Here is a 9971-nt window from a genome sequence, read left to right as displayed (position 1 = left end):
TCAGCTACCGCGATACGGTTTGCGCATTTTACCCATACCATAATTATTGAAGCAATATTACTGCTTCAGTCATATGTTCTAATAGATATTTCTAAACATAAGATAGCTGCGTCAGACAGAATTTGGTTGGGGTAAATCAACCATACGCGCGGTTCCAGCTGCACCTCCCATTGAGGAGATCTGAGCATACCGTTCGGATAGTCTAATGCTATGTATGCTTGATATAAAATGCTAATGAGAATGCATCCTCCATACTGCACTGGAGTTAAAATTAATTTAAAAATTTGATTTTTTCTACTTACGTTATTATTAATAATATAAAGCCATAATTTCGTTGAAAATTACTTTTTAAAGATACACGAAAAATATAAATCGTCTTTGTTTTACATTGCGTTGAACTATTCAACGAAATGTGTTACAAAGTTCTATAAAATTTAAAAACCGGGGTGACGTAACCTCGATGGAAAGGTAGGGTATACGAAAAACGTATAATAGTTCTATAAAATCTAAAATTGTAGCTAAAACACACTCTATATCGAAGAAGTTTTGAAAGCAATTTTTCCCCGAAAAAATTAATCTTTTGTATTATTACTTTATAGTTTAATATTTGTTCTTATGTTCGAGTACACGATTATTTTGTATTACACAATCACTACACTATTTATAATAGCACGCTATGAACATTTTTATTTGTCGCGGGTTCGAACCCTAAATGTTTCGTATTCCTAACACCTAAAGCCTCGCGGCTTACCTTAGCTTGGAGTATAAAGAAAAAAAATCTGGAAGATATCCTACAGCTGTGCAGGACCGTCTGCAAATTTTTGTAACCCATTCTATAAAAAATGTTGCGAGGTTTATTATAACATATTTATAATGATAGAGCGGACGAGCCTAGCACTGATGAGCAGGTAGCACTGAGAAGAATAAAAAGAAAATATAGCGACGAATGATACGTTGTCATCAATGCAAAAACAGGGTGACCGCTGGACCTGGAATACGGTAAATGATAGTGAATTTATTTTTTGACCGGGAATTTTACTAATTTTTAGAAAATAAATCTGTCCAGCTTTGATTTCAACCATGTTTTAAATAATAAGCTAACTTGTTATATTTTTAAATTATGATATCATTCAGTTTAGAATGCGTAATTCGAAAATCTTTTACTTTAAAAATGTTCTATTTTAATTTGTAAGCGTACATTTTTATTTAAAGAATGTGATTTAAAGAATCTTTGAAATAGATGGTTTAGGATTAGTAGATTTAAAGGGCCGGTTCTAAATTAAAATTCCTAACTTACCAACATCGAGAAGCTTCGACCTGTAGTGGTTCGAGTCCCTGCTAAATGTTCTGCAAAATAGGGTTCGTGTCCCTGCTAAGCTTTGAGATCTTTCTCGAAGGGTCTTGATGACGTCACGATTGCGCAATAGCCTGTAGCCAAATTAATGTAAATAGGTTCAAGGTTATCGTGACAAAAATAAGAATGATTTAGTGCTTCCTGATAGTTAAGACGTTCGTTTAATGCGCAAAAGATGCAGCTGTATAGGTGCAATTTGATATGAGGGTTATGCATGGCATCCTGTTTTAATTGAAAAATTCCTGCCTTTCTTTGTTTAATGCGTATAAGCTTATAGAAGATTCAAGGAAGATTTGATGACGTCATAGAATAATATTGCGCAATTGTGTGGAGGTAGAATCTGCGAAAAACAATTTTCAAGGTTATCACATGCATGTGTCAATGTTTAATGAGAAAAACAAGGATGATTTATTGCTTTCTTTCAGATAATACATTTAATTATTTATTTGATGCGTATAAGCTTCTCGAATGTTCTTTGCGGCTCCGTATTTTTTAAGAAAAAAGAAAGAGATATATTTATGAGAAAGAGAATCAAAGATGCATGAATATAGTTTCTAGAATATTCTCACTGACGTCATCATCAAATTTCCACTGCCCAATTTTTTTCGTAAACAACTTCAAGGTTATTTTTAATGACGCACTACATTTTGCAATGTTAAAAAATTATATGCCACACGTATCGATTATAATATCGAACCTTCTAGAACAATGTTGCATCATATGATGCAATATCAGACAATATTATGCAAAAGTCTCCGGAAATTGGTAGAGTGGGTAAGAGTCTATAAAAGGAGGCTAGCTCTACTCCTTTATCAGTTTATTGCCAGATGTCAGATTGTAAAGAAGAAAGGCAACAAAAGCTGAAAAATCGCTTAAACATATTTGTAAATAACATTCGCGGACTAAAACAAGTGATACAAGTGCGAAGTGATTTACAAACTTTAACGAAAAAATTAAAAACTGTGAATATTTAAGATTCCAAGCAGTGAAAAAGGAAGAAATGGATTTCTCACAACTAAACAAAACCGCTCGTAGTGAAGACTTTCTTCAAACAAAGAAGCTGACAGACTTAGAAGTTAACAAATTCACCGTTTTGCTACCTCAAAGAATGGCAAAACTGTTTGAAGAGGGTAAAAATCTGTTCATGCAAATGAAGAAAGTCTGTGAAGATCATCATCTTGAAATGGTATATTTGGGTGGACGCTTCAACTTTATTGAATTTGTGAAGAAAAATGTATAAGTGTGTGCAGTTTCTCAATTATCGCTCAGTCTGTGATAAGCTTCAGTGTGATATTCATCATGCTTTATACACCACGAAATCAAATGCTACATGCAATCACATACAACCCGAATTCATCATTCACAAAGCAAATTGTCGTCGGTGCTGACTTTAAAAAAGACGGAAATCTCGCCTTATCAGTAAAACTGCAAGCCAGTCATCCTCGAGCAAAGGTAATCCTGAATCCGGAAGATTGCAAATTATTCAAAAGTTACTTCAACCTTATTTCACTGTTTTTTGATGGTCAAGAGAAGCAGCAACGCATCGACTGCGGAAATTTCCATATACACATGACTATCGTTTGGTGATTATATAGTGGCTTTGGAGCAATATCAAGAAAAACAAAAATACTATCCGTTTGTGCTGCAAGAAACAACGTTTGCTGTTCTCCAGGAAGCCAGCTCTTGCGTCGACCGGTATCTTCTGGATCTGAGTGTACTGGCGTTTCAACGTTCAAAAGATGTCATTATTGAAATCATTGTTGAAAATGTCTGGCGTAAAGTGAAATCACCATGTGTGAAAAGTGTAAAATCTTATATACGAAAAAATTATACAAGTTTAAAGAGTAAGGCAATGAAAAAAACTGATATTTGCTAATCTTTTGCGTTTTGAAATTCTGTTTCTTGAAATGATTACTTTTTATGATCAGACTGTGTGTGAAGAGGTAATTGGGAAATTACAAGGACTCAGATGTGTGAATGGTACCTTTACACATTAAAATTTCATGTATTTTGTTGGTAAGAAAAATCTGAATAAATGTAATTTGAACCAAATTCGTCTTTTTTCATTTACTAGATTAAGCATAGGTAGATGTGTAAGTAAAAAGATGTATATATGTTTTGAAAATAATCAACTTTATTCAGAAAAACTTAAATTTAATATAAAAGATACTTATAAACTAGACTTATCTATCCAACTAATGTTTGAGTGATGAAAACCTAACCATTTTACAAATAGCTTATTGCCTCGTTTTTTCAGTACTTTTTCCACAAGATAAATGTCTGAATGTCTAACTTTTCCTAGTTCTTGTTCATAAAAACTACCTGCAATAGCTTTACCTTGATTATCTTTAAGCATGTACGTCACTGGTTCAGTATTCTTGATATGGCTTATAGTAAATATTTCAGTTGTCCAATTCGGTGTGTAGCCTTTCTCAAAAACATGCTTAAACTTACTTATACGTACTTTATCTCCAACTTTAAATGTCGCGTTTTCAATTGCTTGTTTTACACTGTAATTTTTGTATACATTAAACAACAATTTTTTCTCATTTTGTTTAGTAACATCTTTTGGTTTCATTGGAATAGTCTGATGTCTAGTATCATTGTAAGACAAAACTAAATCTTTTAAAATATCTATCCAATTGTAAATTCCCTGTAAACTAAATTGCATCCACATTTTATTTTTAAAGTACGATTCAATCGCTCGCAAATAGATGCTTTTAAATTACTAAATGTCAAGTACAAATTTATCTTGTATCGCTTTATAAGATTTTCAAATTGCGAATTGTAAAATTCTTTTCTTCTACCACCATGTAAATTTTTCGGCATGTGTCCCTCATCAAGTACAAATTCCATGGCTGCGGCTACATCTTCACCCTTCTTGGCTTTAACAGGGACAGCTCAGGCAAATTTTGAAAATATGTCAATTACAGTTAAGATGTACTTGTATCCTTTGTTTACTCTCTCGTATGGTTGCATTTCAACAAGATCAGCTTGCCAGGTCTCATCAATGTCACGAATATCAAAATGTCGACGTTGGTAATTTCGTCTAGCTGGCTTGTGCAGCTCCTTCACCAACTGCAGCTTCTCGGCGTCCATTTTTGAATGAATTCAGCCTTCCAAGTGCGAAGCCACATACGGCTCAGCATTGGCCCATAGTCGGCAAAAATATTGCCGAAGTTTGGGTACGATCATCGCGCCAATGACGGAATGATAACTATGGCCTGCACTTGGCAGCCAAGGTTTGGCTGTCATTGTCGGCCCAACACTGGGTACCAGTGTTGGACCAAACCTAGATGCCAACGTCGCGCTAATGCCGCACAGTGGTCTGGAATAGGAATTTACTCTTCGTAATCGCCCACACGTCGTATTTCTTAACCGATTAAAAAACTTTTTTTAGAAATGCATAGCAATTAATTTTTAAGAGAATTGTGGTTTGCTTTTTTGAAATTATTTTTACAGAGCAACAATATATAAACAAATATAGTGACAAAATTAACCATTTTAGCTTTGTGAATTTTTATCTCAAGAAAAAATACAGATAGAAACTCACTATCAGCCGGAATTGTTGCACATGCATTCATAGAACATAATTAATTTTGATAATATTTAACTTCATTATTTTAAACAATTTTTATAAACAAATTCTTATTAGTGTTTTTTATCCTAGAAAAAATCGTTTATTTCACGCTAGTTGCTAATATTTTTCATAAGAGTCATAATTTGTAACAAAAAAATTAGCATGTGTTAACAACTATTGTTTTTATAAACATTCCTATTAATAAATTCTTTATAAACGAGTTTTTCTCATAGCTGAATTGATTTTCTTGAAAAAAGTGATTCACAATTGTCTTTAAAGCCATTTATATACTTTAAGCTTTATCAAACATAAACAATATAGATGGTTTATAACAATTTAGTTAAACAAGTCTCCTAATCGGCCGTTTCCTCGTAGAAAAAAATGTTTTTTTCTTCAATAATTATTAGAGTGACATTTATTGCGGTGACTAACCAACGAAATTAAATAAAGAATAATTTATATGATTGTTATAAACAATTTTCTTAACAAAACTATGATTTATTCTTTTACATTCAAAAAGGAAGGTTTTCCACTGAAATTATCCGACAATAAACTAACAGTGATTCCAAAATTGGATATAGGACATTAAATAATAATTTGCGCAATCGTTAATAAAAAATTTTAATTAATGACTTGTAAAAACGCAAGTACAGCGTTATTGCAATGGACAGTGCAAATTATTGCAATGCAAATTATTATTTAATGACCCATATCTAATTTTGGAATCACTGTTAGTTTATTGTCGGATAATTTTAGTGGAAAACCGTCCTTTTTGCATTAAAAAAAAGCATAGTTTTGTTAAAGAAATTGTTCATAACAATCATATAAATTATTCTTCATTTAATTTCGTTGGTTAGTCATCGCAATAAATGTCACTCTAATAATTATTAAAGAAAAAGACATTTTTTTCTACCAGGAAACGGCCGATTAGGGGGCTTGTTTAACTAAATTGTTATAAACCATCTATATTGTTTATGTTTGATAAAGCTTAAAGTATATAAATGGCTTTAAAGACAATTATGAATCACTTTTTTCAGAAAAATCAATTCAGCTATGAGAAAATCTCGTTTATAAAGAATTTGTTAATAGGAATGTTTATAAAAACAATATTTGTTAATTCATGCTAATTTTTTTTGTTACAAATTATGACTCTTGTGAAAAATATTAGCAACTAGCGTGAAATAAGCGACTTTTCTATAATAAAAAGACACTAATAAGAATTTGTTTATAAAAATTGTTTATAATAATGAAGTTCAATATTATTAAAATTAATTATGTTCGATGAATGCATGTGCAATAATTCCGGCTGATAGTGAGTTTCTATCTGTATTTTTTCCTGAGATAAAAATTCACAAAGCTAAAATGGTCAATTTTGTCAGTATATTTGTTTATATATTGTTGCTCTGTATCAATACTGCTATACTCTAAGGTCTAAGGATATGACAAAAAAGGTATTTCAAAAAAACAAATATTAATTGATTGTGAGTACTTTGAATATGAATATTATTGGTCCTGTTTAGATTTAATACATATATCACATTTTGAACGTTATATTACAAATAAAATTTTAACGCTACGGGGTATCGAACCTACATCTACCCAAGTGCGAATTTCCGGAGCTGAATATACGGCCCAGTGTTGGTCCAATTTAGGCAGCCGAAGTTCGGCTAAAGTTATTGGGCCAATGTCGGCATTTTAATCGGCCCAGTGTTGAGCCAGTGCTGGCAGCCTATATTGGCTATTTATATTTGTCGATCCTCCACCGATGCTTGGACCAGTATCGGCACTTTATTGCGCCAAGTCTCACTTTTAGTACGGGGAACCATGTTTCACGAGGCTCAGACAAAGTCTGGCCCAGTGACGGCACATTACTGGGCCAAGTGTCACTTTTACCACGGCAAACCATGTTTTATTTAAATCGGCCCAATGTTTAGCCAGTGCTGGCAGCCTATATTGGCCTTTTATATTTGCCGATCTTCCGCCGATGCTTGGCCCAGTATCAGCACTTCATTGCGCCAAGTATCACTTTTATTACGCGGAACCATGTTTCACGAGGGTCAGCCAAAGTCTGGCCCAGTGACGGCACATTACTGGGCCAAGTGTCACTTTTACCACGGCAAAACATGTTTTATATAAATCGGCCCTATGTTGAGCCAGTGCTGGCAGCCTATATTGGCTATTTGTATTTGCCGATTCTCCACCAATGCTTGACCCAGAATCGGCACTTTGTTTCGCCAAGTCTCAGTTTGAGCACCTGATAAATAAATCTTACGCGAAAGATAAAAAAAATTTATGGAAAAATTGTTAAAGTTCACGATGAAATTTGTTAAGTTCTGTCATTAAAAATGTTTAATGTTTATGAAAAATTACATTTCCTGTCATTGCAAAAAGTTGTAAAGCAGGCTACAACGGAAAAAAATGAAATAACACACAAAGAAAAATTTTAATCGATTTAAATTATTTATTAAAAAATTATTGTATTGATATTCCTGCTAACAATTCGTCGCATAATAATAAATAATTAGAAAAAGAGAGCTTAAAATTTGGTTCTTTAACTTTTCTGAACTACAGCTTATGAGGATGACTTTTTTGCAGAGTTTCAACTTGTCGGTTTAGCGGAGTGGTTAGCACGTCCGACTGCTAGGCGATAGATTTAGGTATATAGATGAAGGTTCAATACCCCGTAGCGTTAGAAATTTTATTTGTAATATAATGTTCAAAATGAAATATATGTATTCAATCTAAACAGGACCATTAATATTTATATTCAAAGTAATTGCAATCAATTAATATTTATTTTTTAAATATCTTTTTTGTCATATCCTTAGACCGTAGCCAGTGTTGGACCGACAATGGCAGCCAAGCCATGGCTGCCAAGTCAAGGCCATAGTTATCAATCCAGCAATAGCGCGACGATGGCAGCTAGGTTTGGTCCAATGCTGGTACCCAGTGTTGGGCCGATAATGGCAGCCAAACCTTGACTGCCAAGTGCAGGCCATAGTTATCATTCCGTCATTGGCCCGATAATGGCAGCCGAGCTTCGGCAATATTTTTGCCGACTATGGGCCAGTGTTGGGCCGCATGTGACTTCGCACTTGGGAGGCTACAATGGAAAAAACGAGATATTACGCGAAGAAAAATTGCAATCGATTTAAATTATTTATTTAAAAATTATTGTATTGCTATTCCTGTTAACAGTTCGTGTATTTTATATTTACATTACGTCGCATAATAATAAATAATTTTGAAAAAAAGCTTCAAATTTGATTCTTTAACTTTTCTGGACTGCAACTTATGAGGATGGCTTTTTCACAGAGTTTCAATTTGTCGGCTTAGCACTTCCGACTCCTAGGCGATAGATTTAGGTATATAGATGTAGGTTCGATACCCCGTAGCGTTAGAAATTTTATTTTTAATATAATGTTCAAAATATGATATATGTATTAAATCTAAACAGGACCATTAATATTTATATTCAAAGTACTCGCCATCAATTAATATTTATTTCTTTAATATCTTTTTTGTCATATCCTTAGACCTTAGACTATAGCAGTATTGATACCCAATTTTGGGGCGACAATGGCAGCCACGCCTTGGCTGCCAAGTCAAGGCCATAGTTATAGTATGTGACTTCGCACTTGGGTATATACTTAAATCTATCGCCTAGCAGTCGGGAGTGGTAACCACTAAGCTAATCCGACAAGTTGAAACTCTGTGAAAAAGCCATCCTCATAAGTTGCAGTTCAGAAAAGTTAAAGAATCAAATTTTAAGCTCTCTTTTTCTAATTATTTATTATCCTGCGACGTTGTGTAAATGTGAAATACACGAACTGTTAACAGGAATAGTACAACAATAATTTTAAAATAAATAATTTAAATCGATTACAATTTTTCTTCGCGTAATATTTCGTTTTTTTTCATTGTAGCCTACTTTACAACTTTTTGCAATGACAGGAAATTTAATTTTTCATAAACATTAAAAATTTTTAATGACAGAACTTAACAAATTTATCGTGAACTTTGACAATTTTTCAATAAATTTTCTTTATGTGTTTATTAAGAGCTAAAAATGAGACTGGGTGAAATAAAGTACCGATTCTGGGCCAAGCATCGGTGAAGGATCGGCAAATATAAATAGCCAATATAGGCTTCCAGCACTGGCTCAACATTGGGCCGATTTAAATAAAACATGGTTTGTCGTGGTAAAAGTGACACTTGGCCCAGTAATATGCCGTCAGTGGGCCAGACTTTGGCTGAGCCTCGTGAAATATGGTTCCCCGTACTAAAAGTGAGACTTGGCGCATAAAGTGACGATACTGGTCCAGGCATCGGTGGAGGATCGGCAAATATAAATAGCCAATATAGGCTGCCAGCACTGGCTCAACACTGGGCCGATTAAAATGCCGACATTGGCCCAATAAATTAAGCCGACCTTTGGCTGCCAAAATTTGACCAACACTGGGCCGTATATTCAGCTCCGGCAATTCGCACTTGGGCTGGTGTCTAATTGATTAATGAGCTCGGAATTTCGGTACACCAGTTTTTGAATTGATTCAACATCAATTTTCGCATTTTTAACAAGTTTATCTGTGGAATTTTCCAGAGTTTCAATCATCATTGTATTATTGACAACTTCAGTTCGCAAAGAAGCTACAATATCATATATAGTCTGAAGTTCACGCTGTATCATATGTTGCACCATATTCAAATTAACAGCATCATACAGTTCTTGAGCTTCAGCCACTTTACACAGCCTCTTATTATTCATATCATAATTTCCTTCAGATGTGACTTTAAAGCCAATTTCCGGAGGACCGCTTCTTGTACTCTGTGCTCGCTTGGAACGACGTCCGAATACATCGATGCTCATCTTGAAAATGATGAAAATCTTTAAAAACATCCATTATAATATATAATTTCAGCTCCTCGTAGTTCTTCGATAACACAGGCCGACAAAATTTGACAAAGGTCCGGAACCAGAGACCAGACCTAGTATACCCGAAGGTTTTTGCTGCGCTGAATCCGAATCCGACCTCA

The sequence above is a fragment of the Belonocnema kinseyi genome, chromosome 2 (genome assembly GCF_010883055.1).
Source record: "Belonocnema kinseyi isolate 2016_QV_RU_SX_M_011 chromosome 2, B_treatae_v1, whole genome shotgun sequence".
NCBI classification, from domain to species: Eukaryota; Metazoa; Arthropoda; class Insecta; order Hymenoptera; family Cynipidae; genus Belonocnema; species Belonocnema kinseyi.
This window is presented reverse-complemented; position numbering follows the sequence as displayed.